We start from the raw sequence: 18,841 nt of genomic DNA, 5'->3' as shown, positions 1-18,841 counted from the left end.
TTATAGGTTTCTGTGAGTCTGACTTGCCATTGAAAAGTGGCAAGCAGGTGAATGATGACACTAGGAATGTTACTTAGAAAGATAAATACAGCAGACCTCCATAACACAGCCCCCTCCCACCTTTCCAGTCATCTTACACCATACTCCATGATACATAACTCTTTGAACCAAAAACACTGGCTTCCTGGCTCATCCTGAATGAAATACACAATAGGTCTCTGCTCCTAGTATTCTCTCAGACTGACTCCTGTGCCTGAACCACTCTCTCTTCTCTGTTCCAACTATTGGCCTTCCTGGATTTCTTTGAGACCCAGCTAAAGCTTCATCTGCTACCTGAAGCTTTTCCAACTATCTCTTAATTCCAGTGCCTTCCTTCTATTAATTATTTCCAATTTATCCTGTATATGGTATGCTTTGTATGTATTTGTTTTATTTATATACATATATATATATAGTATATTTCTTTGTATGTATACATATATATGTATGCATGTATGTATATATTTGTTTACATTGTGTTTTACCCATTAGATTGTAAGGTTCTTTAGAATGGGGACTGTCTTTTACCTCTTTTTATCCTCAGAGCTTAACACAGTACCTGACAGTGCTTGATAAATGTTTATGAATTGATTTAGTATGGATATAAGTTTGGAGAGATTTGAGAACTGAGAAAGAGTTAGGAGGTAGAAGCAAACATCCTTGTTAGAGATAATGGAATCCTGAACTAAGGTGTTGTCTGTGGGATGGAAAAGAAAACAATTGTGGGATATATCTCAGGGCAGCAAGCAAGCCGAATTTGCTACTAATTGAATTTAGGGAGCGGGTAACAGAATTGCTAGAAACTCATGAAATCATAGAACAAACATGAGTTGAAAGTGTCCTGAAAGGCCATCTTTTTGAAAGACCCTATAATTCTTAAATAAGAATCTTTCCCAACATTCCCAGCTAGCCTCCACTTGAAGTGAGGAGAACCCCCCTTAGCTCCAGATACAACCCAAGTCATGGACAACTCAAATTCTTAGCAAGTTGCCCTTACAGTAGGAAGCCTCAGTCTGCCTGTTACACCTCCTACCCATTTCTCCTTGTCTGATCCTCAAAGAACAAGCCTAATCCCAAATACTTGAAGGCAGCTATCTAACCCTTGCATACCCTCACTGCCACCTCCAACTCCAATTATTTTCTTCTTCCTCAGCTTTCTTCCCACATTTATTCAGAAAATTGCATTTATAATAACTCAAAGACCTTGCCCTTTGTCCTTCTCCAACCCTTCCGAAGGAATCATTACATTTTCTCCCAAACTGTACTTTTTTTGTAATCCTTGTTCCAGTTTCTTCAGCTTTTCACAGGCAGCTATGTATTATAGTGAATAGGGTGCTGAATTCAGACTCAAGAAGTGCTGAGTTCATAAATCAAATTTATAAGAATGCAAGTCATTCCCCAATTAAGAAATAGTCAAAGGATATGAATAGGGCATTTTCAGACGAAGAAATCAAAGCTATCTATTGTCATATGAAAAAAATGCTCTAAATCATTATTGATTAGAGAAATGAGATTGCCTAACATATCAAAAAAAAAGAAAATAATAAATGTTGGAGAAGCTATTGAAAAATTGGAACACTAGTGCATTATTGATGGAACTGTGAACTGATCTAGCCATTCTTGAGAGCAATTTGGAACTATGCCCAAAGGGCTATGATGGGACTGTGCATACCTTTTGATCCAGTAATACCACTGTTGGGTCTGTATCTCAAAAAGATCATAAAAAAGGAAAGGGACCCACATATACAAAAATATTTATAGCAGGTCTCTTTGTGATGGCAAAGAATTGGAAATTGAGGGAATGCCCATCAATTGGGGAATGGCTGAACAAGTTGTTGTATATTAATGTAATGGAATACTATTGTGATGTAAGAAATTATGAGCAGGCAGATTTCAGAAAAAAACTGAAAAGATTTAAGTGGACTGATGGTGAGTGAAGTGAGCAGAACCAGGAGAAAATTATACACAGTAACAGCAACATTGTGTGATGATCAACTGTGATAGACTTAAGTCCTGAAGGAAAATGTTCTCCACATGCAGAAAAAAGAACTGTGGATCCTGAATTCAGATATACTGTTTCTACTTTTGTTTTTGTTTTTACTTTCTTGAGGATTTTCCCTTTTGTTCTTATTCTCCTTTCACAACATGACTAATGCAAAAATAGGTTTAATGTAATTTTACATATATAACCTATATCAGATTGTTTTCTGTCTTGGGGAGGGGAAAGGGAAGGGAGGGAGGGAGAAAAATTTGGAACTAAAAATCTTATGAAAACATATGTTGAAAATTATCTTTATATGTGGCTGGAAAATAATAAAATACTTTTATGATTAAAAAAATCAGAAATACTGAGTTTAAATTCTGCTTCAGATCCTCCGTACCCATAGGACCCTGGAAAATCAATTTGCTGATCTATGCCACAGTTTCTTCATCTATAAAGTGGGGATAATTATAGCTACTATCTCACTGAGTTGTTGTGAGGGTCACATGAGTTATAATATGTAAAGCTCTCTGCAAACCTTGAGTCACTATGTAAATGCTTGCTGTTATGAGGTATTATTCTTCTACTCATCGATTTTGCCACTTTCTTCTGAAGAGAAGACTTCTTTTTCCAGTTTTTCTATGTCTTTCCTAAAATGTGATATTCAAAATTGACGAGCATATTCCAAGTGTACTCTGTCCAGGACAGAGGACAGGGAAATTCAATGCGGTTTAAGAAAAACTAGATTTGGCATCAGAGGACATATGTTTGAAACATCACTTGGCTGTCTAACCCTAAGCAAGTTATCTAGCCTTTCAGCCTCAGTTTCCTCATCTGTAAAGTGGAGGCATTAGACTAACTGATTTCTCATGTTCCTTAGAGCTTTAAATATATGATCTACAATGTGAGCAGTATATCACACAATGTGGCTGAGAGCAGCATTAGCTTATTTGCCTGCCATGTCACACTTAGACTTAGGGTATGATTTTCTAAAATGCCCAGGTTTTCTTCTTTTTAAAAATTTTATTTATTTTATTCTGAACTTAAGAAATAAAACAAGCATTTCTATAACATAATACAATAGAAAAGATGATTGTACATGAAACTAAAAATCTATTAGGTAACAAGTTGCTATTCCTTTTAAATATAAAATAAATTATCATATAATTTCCTTTTTTTTCCTTTTTTTCCTCCCCTCCCACCCCCTTACACTAGATATAGCTAGCATCAGGCCCAAATATGTATATATGCATGTATACGTATGTGTCAATATACATGTGTGTGTGTGTGTGTAATGTGTATGTCTTTACATATGTAAAACCATTCTATCCATACTTCTATTTGTCACATCTTTCTCTGGCTGCAGATAGTGTCTTCCTTCATGTGTCATTTGTAGGTTATTTTTTGTTTGTTTATTTGTTTGTTTGTGGGACAATGAGGGTTAAGTGACTTGCCCAGGGTCACACAGCTAGCATGTATAGGGTTTTTTTTCCCTTTTTCTGTTCAGGTCTTTTCATCACAAATACCTTAAAGTCCTCTTTTTCATTGAAGTCCCATTTTGTCCCCTGAAAGACTATACTCAGTTGTGATGGTTAGGTGATTTTGGGTTGTAATCCTAATTCCTTTGCCCTCTGGAAAATTATATTCCATGTCCTCTGATCTTTTAATGTAGATGGTGCGAGGTCTTATCTTATCCTTACTGAAGCTCCACAGTATTTTAATTCCCTTTTTCTAGCTGTTTGCAATATTTTCTCCTTGACCTGGGAGCTCTGGAATTTGGCTGTAATATTCCTGGAAGTTTTCATTTTGAGATATCTTTCAGGAGGTGATCAGTGGATTCTTTCAATTTCTATTTTACCTTCTGCTTCTAGACTATCAGGGCAATTTCCCCTGACAATTTCTTGGAAAATTATGTCTAAGCTCTTTCTTTGATCATGGTTTTCAGGTAGTTCAATAATTTTCAAATTATCCCTCCTGAATCTATTTTCCAGGTCAGTAGTTTTTCCAAGAAGATATTTCATGTTGCCCCTTATTTTTTATTCATTTGGATTTGCTTTATTGTGTATTGGTTTCTCATAAAGTCACTAGCTTCCATTTGTTCAATCCTAAATCTTAGGAAATTATTTTCATCAGAGAGCTTTTCCATTTGCCTTTTCAAGCTGTTGACTTTTTCTCATGTCTTTCCTTTATCACCCTCATTTCTTTCCATTTTTTCCTCTACCTCTCTGACTTTGTTTTCAAAGTCCTTTTTGAGCACCTCTATAGATTGAGACCAATTCATATTTTTCTTGGAAGCATTGAATGTAGGAGCCCTGATGTTGCTATCCTCTTCTGAGTGTATACCTTGATCTTCCTTGTTGCTAATGAAACTTTATATGGTTTGCAACTTTTTGTGCTTGCTCATCTTGCCCATCTTTTACTTGACTTTTATCTCCTTCTAAACATGGGGCCCTGATTCCAGGCTACACTGTCCCAAGTTTCAGGGGGTCACAAGTGATATGATTTAAGGAGAGGCAGGTTCTTCATTTGCCTGGCCTATGCTTTAGTCTGTAAATAACCCCAGGCCAACTTACTAATTAGCCAGGCAACAAAATTTTGTTTGAGGTGGTTGTTAGCTCCACTGAGCCTGTGCCCCTCTCCCACTGGGCCTCTGCCACTCAAAATTTCTTCCTGGTTCCCTGCTGGGGCAGGACAGCTGAATTCCTCCTCAATTTCTGCAGACATCCCTGTACCACCCCCCACACACACACACCAACACACCCTGCTGGCCAGCCATTCGGCCCTCTCACCAGACTGTTAGCATAGTTCCAGAAGATGCTGGCACTCCATCTGATTCAGAGGCTTGGGGTTAAGTTTCTCTGGTCCAGCCTGCCTGGGGCTGGATCTGTGTTGGAGATTTCAGGGTTGGTCTCTACTTCCAGCCCAACATAGCAGCCGCTTACTGCCAAAAGTCTAAGCTGTCTTTGGCTGGAAAATAATCTCAGCCCATCTCTTTGTGGGTTCTGCTGCTCTAGCACTTGTCTTATTTTTTTGTTTTGAGTTTTTTGGAGTAATTCTGTCAGGAGCTCTGAGCATTTACTGCTTTTCCTCCACCATCTTGGCTCTGCCTCCTTGTGGAGCTGTAGGTATTTTTAATAGGAAAAAATTTCACAGATTCTTTCATAGGAACAGTTGACTAGCTATTTCTTTCCCCAACTCCATGGACTCAAGCTGGAAGAACTAGGAGAATGGTAGCACTATTAACAGAAACTGGAAAGTAAGGAGGAAGGACAAGATTGAGGAAAATATGATAAATTAAGTTGAAAATGGTTTGTTTGTTGTTGTTGTTTTGTTTTTTGTGAAGGGTTTTTTGGTGGGGGGCAATAAGGGTTAAGTGACTTGCCCAGAGTCACACAACTAGTAAGTGTCAAGTGTCTGTGGCTGGATTTGAACTCAGGTCCTCCTGAATCCAGGGCTGGCACTTTGAAAATGTTTTAAGATAGAAGTTTTGGTGGGATATCAAGAAATTGTCCATCAGAAAGTTGAAAATACAAGCAAGGAGCTCAAGAGAGAGGTGAGGACTAAAGACAAAGATTTGAGAATCATATCAAGAGGGAGGTGAAAGTTGAAACTGTGGGAATTGATGAGGTTAATAAGAGAAAGAATATAGAGAAAGAAGAAAAGAGGTCCTTAGATGGGATCTTGGATAACATCTAAATTTGGAAGAGGGAAAAAGCAATAAGAGCCCAAGAAGAAGATAAAGATGGAATAGCCAGAAATGTAAGAGAAGAATCCAACATCAAGGAATAATGCAATTTCACAGGAAAAAAAAAAAGGAAAGAAAAGATTTTGAAGTAGGGGGTATGATCTATATTATCAAAAACTTTAGAAGGGATCAAGAATGGTAAGGATTGAGGATAAGCTTTTATGGTTGACAATTAGGAATCCTTAATAGTCAAGATTAATATTTAAGTAGGGAGAGAAGTCACATTTCAAGGGGATAATTTATGAGTGGGTGGTAAAGAAGAGGAGGCAGTGTGGTAGCCAATCTTTCTAGATGTTTGATAGTTAAAGGGAGGAGAAAATAGGATGGTAGCCTAAAGAAGGGAAAACAATTGAAAAAAGGCTTTTTTTATTGAAGTCAAGGATTCATGGACATCCATGAACAGACTTTGAGGGAATCTGTCAACTTGGATAGGAAAAAAATAATATCTTTATTTTCATCAGCTTCTAACCGAAATTTGGTATTTCCTTCAATTAAGAATTCTTTTTAAAAAAATATCCTTAGAAGGGGTCTATAGTCTTCACCAGTCTTGCCAAAGAGGTCTATGACACGTGTCAGAAAAAGTTTGTTTGTTGTTGTTTTATAATCCCTGGTTTAGGGGAATAAATGAATGAAATGAATTGAATTTATTAAGTATTTGCTATGTAGCAATCCCTGTACTAAAGTGGGGATACAAACACAGAAGTAACATAACCCCTGCAAGCGTACATTCTCATACTAGACACATATAGGAGAGTGGTGGCCAGAGAAGAAAGTTATGGTCTGAGAAATCACAGATTATTAGAGAAACAGGAAGTCAGTTAGTAGGTCCTTTCTAGAGGAAATGGTAGTGTTGATTTGATTAGAATTCCCAGAGCAAGATCTAGAAAACTTAAGGGTAGTGGTTTGTATATGTACATGGCAACTGGGAAAAAATAGGGTGTGTGGAAAAGGAGACTTCATGGTCCCAAGGAGAACACAGCAGAGTGGCTTAGCTACTCCTAGACATAGTCTCTGAAATCCCATTTCAAACAGTGGAGTGGGAGCAGAGCACAGCATAGACAAAAGGTTGGGAAGAAGCTACATGATCCCAGGTAGTGCTAAGCCAGGACCTAAGTATACTTATAGACAAGAAGAGAAAGAACCAGTAGACTATAGAGGCACTAAAGATGTAAGAGAGAGGGAACAATTGATGAAACAAGACTCCAGAGGAGGCAGAAAGAGACTGGACACTGAAACCGATAATTTCATAGTTGGTATAGGGAAAAGAAGAGCAGTGTCAGCAATACAGACAAAACTTTATAAAATGCTGGAAGAGGTGGAAATCATGATAACTAGGCAAAAGAAATAAGTAAGATGGCTTGGTAGATGTTTCAATCATCAGTGGAAAACAGTGTGTATAATAAATATAGATGTGTGTGTGTGTACGTGCCTGTGTGTATGTATAAGATTGTTCGGCTACTTTAAATATTGGTGGTTTGTAAGTCCAATGTTCATAAATCATGATTGCCTTTTTCACCCTCTGTTTCAAGGCATAAATGAATGGGTGATCTGTTTCAAACATATATTTTAAAAGATCAGTTTACATCTTCCTAATCTGGAAGCTGTTTAGCGTGTTTGGCTAGATGGACTGTCTTAACATTTTCAGAGAGTGGTTGCAGCTGTCGAAGCGACACTTTATCTCCCTCCCCCCATCTAAAAGTAGAGTCGTTGAGTTTAATTATGCTATGGGGAGTTGTAATGAGGTGTCACTGAAATGATCATGAGAGCTCATTAGGCTTATCACAAAACTTCAGATATCTTGGATTCTGCCATTTCATGGGTTTCTATCATACTGATATTTTAATAGACGATGAAAAAAACAGCTGTAAAATTGGAGCCCATCTCCACTCTGAATGACGGGCACTTGTTTTTCAAGGTATAGACATAAACAGGGAAGAAAATGTTGGTTGTGTTGTTTGGGAAATTTGCTATACAGTGACACTCCACCTAAGACAACATGCCATTTCTTAAGGACCAAAGAGAAGGCAGCTGGGGAAAATGGAAGTGTATAAAATTTTTTATTTTAATTTAATTTTTTCTCAATTATATGTAAACATAAATTTTTAACATTCATATTTTAATGTTGAGTTCTACATTTTCTCTCTCTTTCCCTTACCTCTCCTGTCCCTGAGACAGAAATCAATTTGATATAAATTAGACATGTGCCATCATGCAAAACATTTCCATATTAGTCATGTTACAAAAGGAAACAGACAGTAATAATAACAACAACAACAATGATGGTGACGATGATGATGATGATGTAAAAATAGTAGCTTCAATCTGCATCAAGACTCCATCAGTTCTTTCACTAGACGTGGATAGCATTTTTCATCATGAGTCTTTTAGAATTCTCTTGGATCATGATATTGTTGAGAAGAGCTAAAACAGTCACAGTTGATTACCATACAATATTCTTGTCACTGTGTACAATGTTCTCCTTGTGCTGCTCATTTTACTTTGCATCAGTTCATGTAAGTCTTCCCAAGTTTTTAGAAATGTATAATTAATCTCAAAGAGAAATGCAATGTGAGAATAGAGTACAGTGTGGCCTTGTTGGGAATAACAGAGATGTATAGTAGAAGAATCATGTTCAGGAAGGGTTCTCCATCAAGTCCCTCAGAGGACTTAAGTAGTACGTTCAATAAAGTAGGAGGAAAGGCAATGTGCTACAATGGAGAGAGCACTTTTCCTAGAAGTAGAAGACCTGGGTTCAAATCTTCCCTCTGATGCTTCTTGCCTAAGTAACCCTGGGTAAGTCATTTAATATACCAGGGCCTTAGTTTTCTAGATCTGAGAATAAATGATCTCTGAGATTCTTTCCATCCATGTGTGTATACACACATACATATATTTATATAAGTATATATGTGCACATACATCTATACAGCTATACATCCACGTATATAACTATATATACATATAATCCCAAGATCAAATTCTACCTGTTGTTTATATATAACCTGTGTGACCTTGGACAAATCTTGACTTTCTGTGGGTCTCAGTTTCTTCATTTCTTTCTTTCTTTTTTTTTTTTAGTGAGGCAAATGGGGTTAAGTGACTTGCCCAGGGTCACACAGCTAGTAAGTGTTAAGTGTCTGAGGTCGGATTTGAACTCAGGTACTCCTGACTCCAGGGCCGGTGCTCTATCCACTGCACCACCTAGCTGCCCCAGTGTCTTCATTTCTAAAATGAGTGGAGTGGATTAAATCGCCTCTGAGGATCCTACAAGCTCTAAATTTATAATCATGTGAACTCTTTATGATGACCTTGATGTTTTCCTCCTAACAATATTCCTTATGCTGCATCCTGTCCCAAAGACTTGTGGACACCATTAATTTCCTAACGCCAAGTTAACGACTGGCTTTGACTTTTTCGACAAGTCCACCCCCTACCCATTTTCCTTTTGTTTAATTTAAGAGATAGTGCCAGTCCCCAGAAACCACAAATGAGGAGGAGAAGGAGGAGGAAGAAGAAACCCTTTCTCTTTTCAAGCAACAGAAAGAACAGTTGGCATCGTAGGATGAAATTTTCTGTAGGAATTGTTGTTGTTCCATCGTTTTCAGTTGTGTCTGACTCTGACCCTTTTTGAGATATTCTCAGCAAATATTTTGGAATCGTTTACTATTTCCTTCTCCAGTTCATTTTGCAGATGAGGAAACTGAGGCAAACAGGGTAAAATGAATTGCCCAGGGTCACACAGCTAGTGAGTGTCTGAGGCCAGAATTGAACTCAGATCCTCCTGAGTCCAGCCCTGGCTCTCTATACACTGTTCTACTTAGGTGCCCCATTTCCATAGAAATAGATTAGAAAGAGAAGCAAAATGGTACAGTGGGTAGAATACTAGACTTGACTAGTGTTAGACTGCATACAAATTCTGCCTCGGGAACTGGCCTGCCAGTCTTTTGACCTTAGACAATTCAACTTAACATTTCTCAACCTCAGTTTCCCCATATGTAAAATTGGAATAATTTCAACACCACCCTCACAGGATTACTATGAGGCTCAAATGAGATTACATGTGATGCATGCATTTGTTCATCTTAAAGCTGTGATGGTGTACTGGGCTGTTGCCAGATTTGGAATCAGGAGGTCAGCTTTAAATCCTACATCTTATACTTTTGTGTGTGTGATCTAGGCAAGCTTAAACCTCTCCAAGCTCAGTTTACACAGATAGGAATAATAATACTCAAAACACCTTCTGCATGGCATTACTGGGAGGGAAAAATTAGAGAATCTTAAAACCAAAATGTAAGCCCTTATTATAACCAACCAACTGTCTTTCAGAAGCCAGTTTTGTCCACCATGTAATTATTCATTATGCCTTTAATAACACTCATCTCTGACCGGTTGCTCTCCTATTACCCTGGTTTGACCCCGACAGGTTTAGAGATGAAATCTCTTTTGCTTTTTCTCTTCTTAGTCACTGGTTTTCATTTATTCTGATAGCTTCATTTGGGTGTTGAATTTATTTTTCTTGTGTGACTTTAATGCCAGCAAGAGGTGCCAGACTGGCAGGCATTGAGGTGGCAGCCTTGGGTTTTATCCACAGAAGAGTTACAGAGCAGCCAGCATCCCAATTCTACTTTGCCAGAGTGACATGGCCCAGGTGCACCTCAAATTGGTCTTCTGCATCCTTTGGCTGTTTGTTTCTCCCCACCTACCCAGTGCATAGGTATGTTCCTGCACACACACATGCACATGCGTGCACATACACACACATAAATATACCTCCTGGTAGAAGAATTAAATCTACTAATCTACTGGGTCTGGATATATCTGTGGTAAATGAATGGTCTAGTTATTATCTCAAAAGGGCATTTACCTTTCATCAAGATCCTTCTCCAACCTCTTGTCATGGGGCAGAGGTGACCCTTAATTCTGAAAGGCTATGCAAATGGAATATAAATCTGAAAGGGACTGGCCAAGCTAGAAAACATTTTGAGTATAAGCCAAGTTACAGATTACCTGGCACACCTCAGAGGATAAGCCTAGGTTATGAGTGGCAGCAAGATGGTAACTATTTTTTTTTATTACCTTAAAACTATCAACCATACTCTCAGCAATACAATGATCCATGACAATTCCAGAGGACTAATAATGAAGCATACTATCCATCTCCAAAGAAGGAACTGATATTGACTGAACACAGACTGAAGCATGCTGTTTTCACTTTATTTCTTTCATTTTTTATTTAAGTTGAGTTTTCTTGTAGAAAAGTACTAATAGGGTGATGTTTCACATAATTCCATATGGATGACCTATATCTGATTGCTCACCACCTCCAGGAGGGAAAGAGGAATAAAATTTGGAACTCAAAACTTTAAATAAAAATATTTATTATCAAAAAAGAAACTATCTACCAATCAGTCGTAGGATGATAGATTGAGAGTTGAAATAGACATTAGACGCCAGTTAGTCCAAACCCTCATTTTACATGTGAAAAAAAAATGGAGCCTGGAGAATCAGGGACTTACTTGCCCAGGGTCACACGGGTACTAAATAGAAAGGACAGAATTCTAACCTGGGTTCTCTTACTCTGTTGTGCCATCTCCCATCCATGAGCATCATTAAGCAGTTTTTAAAGGCCAGGTTAGCCAGAGCATACAATGCACAAAGGGAAGCAATGTGCAATAAAAGGTAGGTTTGCAAAGGGCTTTCATTGCCAGAGGAGTTAATATTAGATTCTAGAGGTAATAGCTCTAGAAAGGTTGTCACCTGCAGTCATGAAAAGAGGAGCCACAAGAATGATACAATGAATCCTTGTAGCAAAGTAAGGCATTTATCTGTGCATTCTTCAACTCCATATTAAAGCAGGGAATTACAAAGAAGAAGCGAAGTTAAGGATGTTATTGAAGAAATACATGAGAAAATTAGAAGAACTGATCATGTGAGAAGAAGGAAGAATAATCAAGGGAAAGTCCAGGGCTTCCATTAGTGTCTTCTAGATGTCAAGAGAAAGAGAAGCTCCCCAGGACTCTGAGTGGGCCCCCATGGCAAACTTGAGGGAAGATAAAGATGATGGTCACGTAAGATGAACACTCATATGAAGGTTATAATCTGCATCGCTGAAGAAGGTAGTCATATTGAGGTCACAGACCTATCTGATTATCAAATACTTTAGCAAGCTCTAAAGAGAGAAAGAAAGCAAAAAGGTCCCTAGAGCCCAAAGATGGAGTCAGGGAGGTAATAACAAGAAGAGAAAAGAAAACTGGAGACCAGCTCTGCAATTTTGCAGACTTGACCTCCTTTGGAGGTACACTTTAGTTATTTCCTATCATTACAGATATACATTAAGCATCCTGTTATAATGAGCTGGATCTGTCCAGTTAATGAAAGGAAAGTATATCTCATGCAGACTCATGGGGAATAAAAAGTTTCAGTCCAGGAACAAGAATACCCCATGAGTCAGTGAGAAAGAACAACCCTCCCCACACACACACACACACACCTACCTTGAAAAAGACTCCCAGCTATTGAGTCCAGTTCAGAAAATCATGAAATTTTCCAGTTTCTTTATTCTCAATTTCCACTAAACTCTCATTCCAAGAGATATTGGGAGATTGTCCAAGTTCATCCCTGTTGGTTCATTTAAGATGATCTTCCTATTAAACCAATTCTATGTAGTCTACCTTCCTATTAAAAGAACAACACATTTCTAAAAGAATGTTAGTCAAGGAAAGTCACAACTAGGTAGACCTAAAAATAAAAACCTGTTTTGGAAGAGATATGCTGGAACTCGGTGTTTACGTACACCTTTCAGTCGTAGATGACAGATGTTAGCTCAATAACTGATGTGTGCCCCAGTTTACCATCTGGAAAGTGGGAATAATAATTCAACTGTGCAAGGCTTCTGGGTGACTTAGGTAACTCTGCTTGATGTTATACAACCAGTTGGTAGCAAACAAAAAGAGGGAACCCAGGAGCCTCAAGTCCAGCCTCTGGCTTTAATCACACTCCTTCTAGTGGCATTGAATATCTAGCATACGCCAAGATTTTTTTCAAGTTTCCAAGCTCTGGAGCTGTTAAAAGCATCCAATGTTGCTATAAGAAGGTTGGTAGTGATCCATTTGGGAAGACTGTATCATTTTATGGAATATGACATATATATTTTGGTATACTTTTCTAAAAAAAATTTCAAGCTTCCTTTCCACTACATTTTGCTTTTGAGAGGTTTATATGTACATACATATGTATGTAGATGTAGATATGGTTTCTCTATATTCTACATATTCTTTTTAGGCATTTAGAGACCTATTTTTTCCTCTGCTTCCTTTCCTGATTAAAATATGCTCAACTAACATCATTCATAATATATAAAATCAGCATTCTATTTATTGTACATGTAGTCTGTCAAAGGCAAGACTCGAATGCAGATCTTCCTGACTTTTCAGGCTGCTAAGCATGACACTGTGGTGGCCCTTAAGATCTGTCCCTGACACAGACTGAATTGTTAACCATGAGCAAGCCACTGAATCACAGAATTTGAGAATTTCAGCAACCATCTAGTTTCTCCTGTTGAATTTTGCCTTATTAGATTCCTCCCAATGCTCTAGCCTATCAAGAGCACTCCCTTTACCCTTTGAATCTTGCACAGGATATCTTCTATGACATCATCAAACACCTCTAATAAGCTTATACCTAGTTCATATTTTGCTTGTCACTGAACAGTTAGCTTTATATTTGTACCAATCAAGTAATACTGTAGTATCTCACCACACGTAAGCACAAGAGATGCCTTACTGGAACAGAGGCCTAAAGCCTCCACTTTCCTCTGCCAAGTTAAAAGCTTTTGTTTTGTTTTGTTTTTTGTAATCAAAAACAACAACAAACCACAGCAAGATCTCTTACCCTTTCGGTCAATTATTTAATATTAAAGATATGGTCTGCCATTAGCCACAGAGTTGTGGAAGACCACAGGGAAATGGAGATAGGAGTAGTGAGCACAAGTAGGGAACTGCATGTTTCCAACAATCATCTACATGCAAGGAAGCAACTTCCCTAGGAAATGTATGAATTACAAAGGTGTGCCAGTAATATGATAAATCAGCTATCTAGCATTTATTAAGCACATAATAAATTAATAATTATCCCTATTCCTAGCACATAGTAGGCACTTAATAAATGTTGACCAAATGGATGGATCAATAGATGGATGATGGATGGATGAGTTCATGATGTATCTTTACCTACAGAGCTTAAGACAGATTATGGGGGCAGCTAGGTGGCGCAGTGGATAAAGCACCGGCCTGGATTCAGGAGGACCTGAGTTCAAATCCAGCCTCAGACACTTGACACTCACTAGCTGTGAGACCCTGGGCAAGCCACTTAACCCCAGTTCCCTCACCAAAAAAAAAAAAAAAAAAGATAGATTATGGTACAACATATTTGCCAAATATTTTTAGCTAGTAAACAATGAGACAGACACAATAATAATACCTACTTACAGATGAGTAACCGAAAAGGTTGTAACTTGCTCAAGAAAATTATATCTTTCAAAAAGTAAAAAAAATAGTCCAGAATTCTCCTAACTTGAAGTTCAGTTGAATTCCCAGCTGTTCCCATTATAGAGACCACACAGCTTCTAATCATCCCCCTGGGCATTAAGGTCACAGGGTCAATCTCTCCCCTGTTAACAGTGATTTAGAGTCATTAGCAGCTAATGACTATTTCTGTTGAACAAGACTCTGGATCTTGACACAAGCTGTCATAGGTTGGTACTAATTAACTGCCTTGGGAACTAACACAAACTCAGGGACTGGATAATCCTTTTGGTTCAGGAATAGCCACCATCCTTGCCTCAGCCTCTTAGAAACCTGAGCTTCCTTCAAAGCAAAGCTCAGGTGCCCCTTCCTGCAGGGGACCTTTCCTGAGCTATACCAGTGCTTAGAACATTGCCTGGAACATAAAGGTCCATGATAAATATTTGTGGACTGAAAATTCTTAGCGCTCTCTTCCACTTGATATCACCTTGTATCCCTTTACATATAATAATAGATATATTAATATATTGTTAATATATTAATATAATATGTTATTAATATACACACACATGCATATGCATATGCATACACGTACATATATGCATATACATACACATACACATATACACACATATACATACACATATACACACACTGCCCAGAAGAATATAAAATGTTACCCATAAGGACAGGGACTATAGAACTTTGAATCACTGTATCCCCAGCATCTGATACACCGTCTTGCAGTTAGTAGGTGCTCAATAAATGTATGTTGAATTAGCTCAGTGTGGAAATTAATCCTTCCTCCTGCTTTCTTTTTCCTTTTTTGTGTTCTTTCTAAGCATATTAAACTTCTTCAGTCATCATGAGGCCTTAATGATTATCTAGTAACTTTTAAAAGAAAAGGGTCAGGGAGGAGGCATAGAGGAGAAGAACAAGGTTAGAGTGTTTCTAAGATCCAAAAGGACATTTCAATGAAATATTGTCATAAAGAATTGAAAGGCTGGTTTTAATCAAAAGCAGATTAAATACTTCGCTATGTCTAGAAGCTCTATTCTGAAACCTAGTTATTAATAGGCACTGCCAGAAACAATAAAGATGGACTGAGATGTTTGCAGGCGGGGCATATTCTGCAGGTGAATCAAAGAGTAAATATGAAACACCGCTGTATAAATTTGGCCTGCTAACATTTCCATGAATGATAAATAATGAATTCCCATGAATCCATAGAGAGAACAATTTGCCATTAGAATTTTATCACTTATTCTAGTTTATAACTCTTCTTGACATTTTGTTCTGATATTCAACATCACGCCAGCACAAATGAAATAGTATCGGGGGAAAAAGTTGTATTAATTTTGCATTTTGGTGTAAGCAAGACAGATTGCCTTTGGTTTTTATGAATAGGTAATTCTGTTCTTCATAAATACATAATGAATCCTAGTGTTATTTTTTTTTTATTTACATGGAGGGAAATAGTGCCTTTGAATACCTAGGATGTGGGCGGGAAGGTTCCAAAATCTCTTTATTTACATCAGTCCATCTGTTGTAGCTGTTTGTCCTTTGTTTCCAAAGAAGACCACTGACATCACAGGGTAATATCTTGATCTACAAGTGAATTAGATTAAACCTGGGGAGAGTTTCACAAATTCTTCAGCCCCACTCTCTCTTCGAGTCATCAATGTCCAGCAGAGGACAAAAGGTAAGACAACTGGCTATGGCTTAAGATACATAATAGATAATGATTAATACTCAATAACGGACAGATGGTTTATTCAATGATTGGGGAAGCAAGGGTGTTTTTTTAATCATTTAGAAAGACACGGAAAGAGAAGAATGGTCCAATTGTCTCTGAAGAATCACCGTCTTCCCTTTCTATATCTAAATAGCAGCTGCTCTGATAGGAATAGTGATAAACTTGGGGGTCAATAACTCTAGATTCAAGATCTAGGGCTACCATTCATAGTCATGTAATGTTGAGAAAATCACTTTACCACTCTGATTGCAAAGTATTCTGCATTTTGACCATAAGGGCCCAGGTTCTAATCCCAACTCTGGTACTTTCTAGAAGTGTGCACCTGAACAATCCACAATCTATTTGGGCCTCATGCTCTTTGTCAGAAAATGGAGAATGTTGGACTTCATGCTCTCCAAGGTCCCTTCAAGCTCTAAATTCCGTAATCCTACAATTCTGCTTACACTACCTAGATTTTTGGCTCCATCTGTTAATCCAAGGCAAAAATGATTTTCTACGGTGTGTTATTTTAAGATGCAATATTCATATTGCTAAAACACAGATCTAACCATGTCACTCACACTCAAAAACCTTCAGCAGCTCCCTACTGCCTCTAGCATGAAATTCTAAATCCTCAGCCTGGCATTTAAAGCTCTCCAAAATCTGGGACCCATCCACCTTTCTACTCATTTCCTATTCCTCCCCCTCATGTGATCTTTGTTCCATTCAAACTGGCCTGCTAGCTGTTTTGTGTGCTCAAAATTCAGTCTCCTACCTTTTTACTAGTAGGTCCCCCATCTAGAGTATATACCTACCTCATCTCTGCCTCACATCATCCCCGACTTCCTTTAAAACACAATTCAGGGGCAGCTAGATGGCGCAGTGGTTAAGGCACTGGCCCTGGATTCAGGAGTACCTGAGTTCAAATCCGGCCTCAGACACTTGACACTTACTAGCTGTGTGACCCTGGGCAAGTCACTTAACCCCCATTGCCCCGCAAAAAAAAAAAAAAAAAAAAAAAAAAAAAACACAATTCAGGTTCCGTGAGGCTTTTTAGGATCTACTCAGTTTCCACTGCTCTCTCTCTCTTGAAATGACTTTGTATCACTCCCCACCTTCTTTTACATTTTGTCTAGGCTTCTGATTTCATTGATATAAGTGGAGGTATCAAATTTGTGGCCTGCAGGATTCAGACAGCCCACAAAACTCCTGAGTGAAGCTCAGGTTAAAATATTATTGGGGGGGCAGCTAGATGGCGCAGTGGATAAAGCACAGGCCCTGGATTCAGGAGTACCTGAGTTCAAATCCGGCCTCAGACACTTAACACTTACTTAGCTGTGTGACCCTGGGCAAGTCACTTAACCCCAATCGCCTCACCAAAAAAAAATATATATTATTGGGAGGGCAGCTAGGTGGCACTGTGGATAAGGCACCAGCCCTGGATTCAGGAGGACCTGAGTTCAGATCCGGCCTCAGATACTTGACATGTAATAGCTGTGTGACCTCGGGCAAGTCACTTAACCCTCATTGCCCTGTCCCAAAAATATTATTGGGAAATATTTAATAAAATAAATTAAAATACAATACAACATAGATAATACTAACCTGTGGTTTTCTAAGTCAATACCTGGTAAAATTGTCTAAAGAACTGAGAGGTTAAGTCATTTACTAGAGGATCAAATAGTCAGTATGTGTCAGTAAGGAGACTTGAAATGTGGGTCATCCTGATGGCAAGACCAACTCTTTATCCAAGCCTGCTTTTTTCCTATATTCTTGGTATTTATTGTTCAGTGTACATGTTCTGTCCTTTCAGTAGAATGTGAGCTCCTTGAAGACAATGACCATTTCACTATTGCCTTTATACTAAGCAGTCAGCACAGTGCCTCATATGTACTAAATATCTTTAAAATATTTAATATCATTAACATCATCAAGGAGAGAAGAAGAAAAAAAACATTCTATCTGGGCCAGTATAACTGTCTATAATACGGCAGACATGTTCAGGCTAAAAGAAGGCTGAAACAAAAACAACTCTAAATTTTGAGTCTTAATTTGCTTTGCTTTTTGCCGCTTTTTTTTTAAATTAAAAGGACTGTTCCTCTGACTATTTTCTCCTGCTGTTCACATAATCAGCACCATCCTTCACATTCAGAGCTGCCTGTGCAAAGAGTGTTTCTCAGCAGGTCTGAGTGTGCCTTAGTTCAGTCCATGAAATGCTGTCCTTTCAGTACTAGAGACATGTGGAATCTGTCTCCTGTTTAGAGGTTGTATGTATATGTCTCGGGATGTATCATTATTTATAGCTCTACCTCTGTCCTTCACTTGTACTATGCCACAATACCATGCCATCTAAATGCTCAGAAAGATTTAGTTATTAAAATTAGAGGACCTAACTATTTTTTTTAATTTGCAAAAACTTGCTGTTGAAGAAGCTATTATATTAAGATATAAACTCAAATGAACAAGTGATTCCTTCAGGGCAAATAGTACATAGCTGAGTGGTGTGGTGAATAGAGTGCTAGCTAGACTTGGAGTCTGCAAGATCTGAGTTCAAATTTGAACTCAGACACTCAATTTACTCATCTACAATAAGAGCAGAATACCACCTACTTCATAGAGTTTGATCCTTCATAGAGGATCAAATGAGATTTTATATAGATAGATGGATAGACAGGCAGATAGATAGATAGATAGATAGATAGATAGATAGATAGATAGATAGATAGATAGATAGATAGATAGATGAAGGATGGATGGATGGATAGATAGATGATAGATTAGATAGAAAGATAGATAGATGATAGACAGATAGATGATGG

Source organism: Dromiciops gliroides, chromosome 6 (genome assembly GCF_019393635.1).
Source record: "Dromiciops gliroides isolate mDroGli1 chromosome 6, mDroGli1.pri, whole genome shotgun sequence".
Lineage (NCBI taxonomy): Eukaryota > Metazoa > Chordata > Mammalia > Microbiotheria > Microbiotheriidae > Dromiciops > Dromiciops gliroides.
This window is presented reverse-complemented; position numbering follows the sequence as displayed.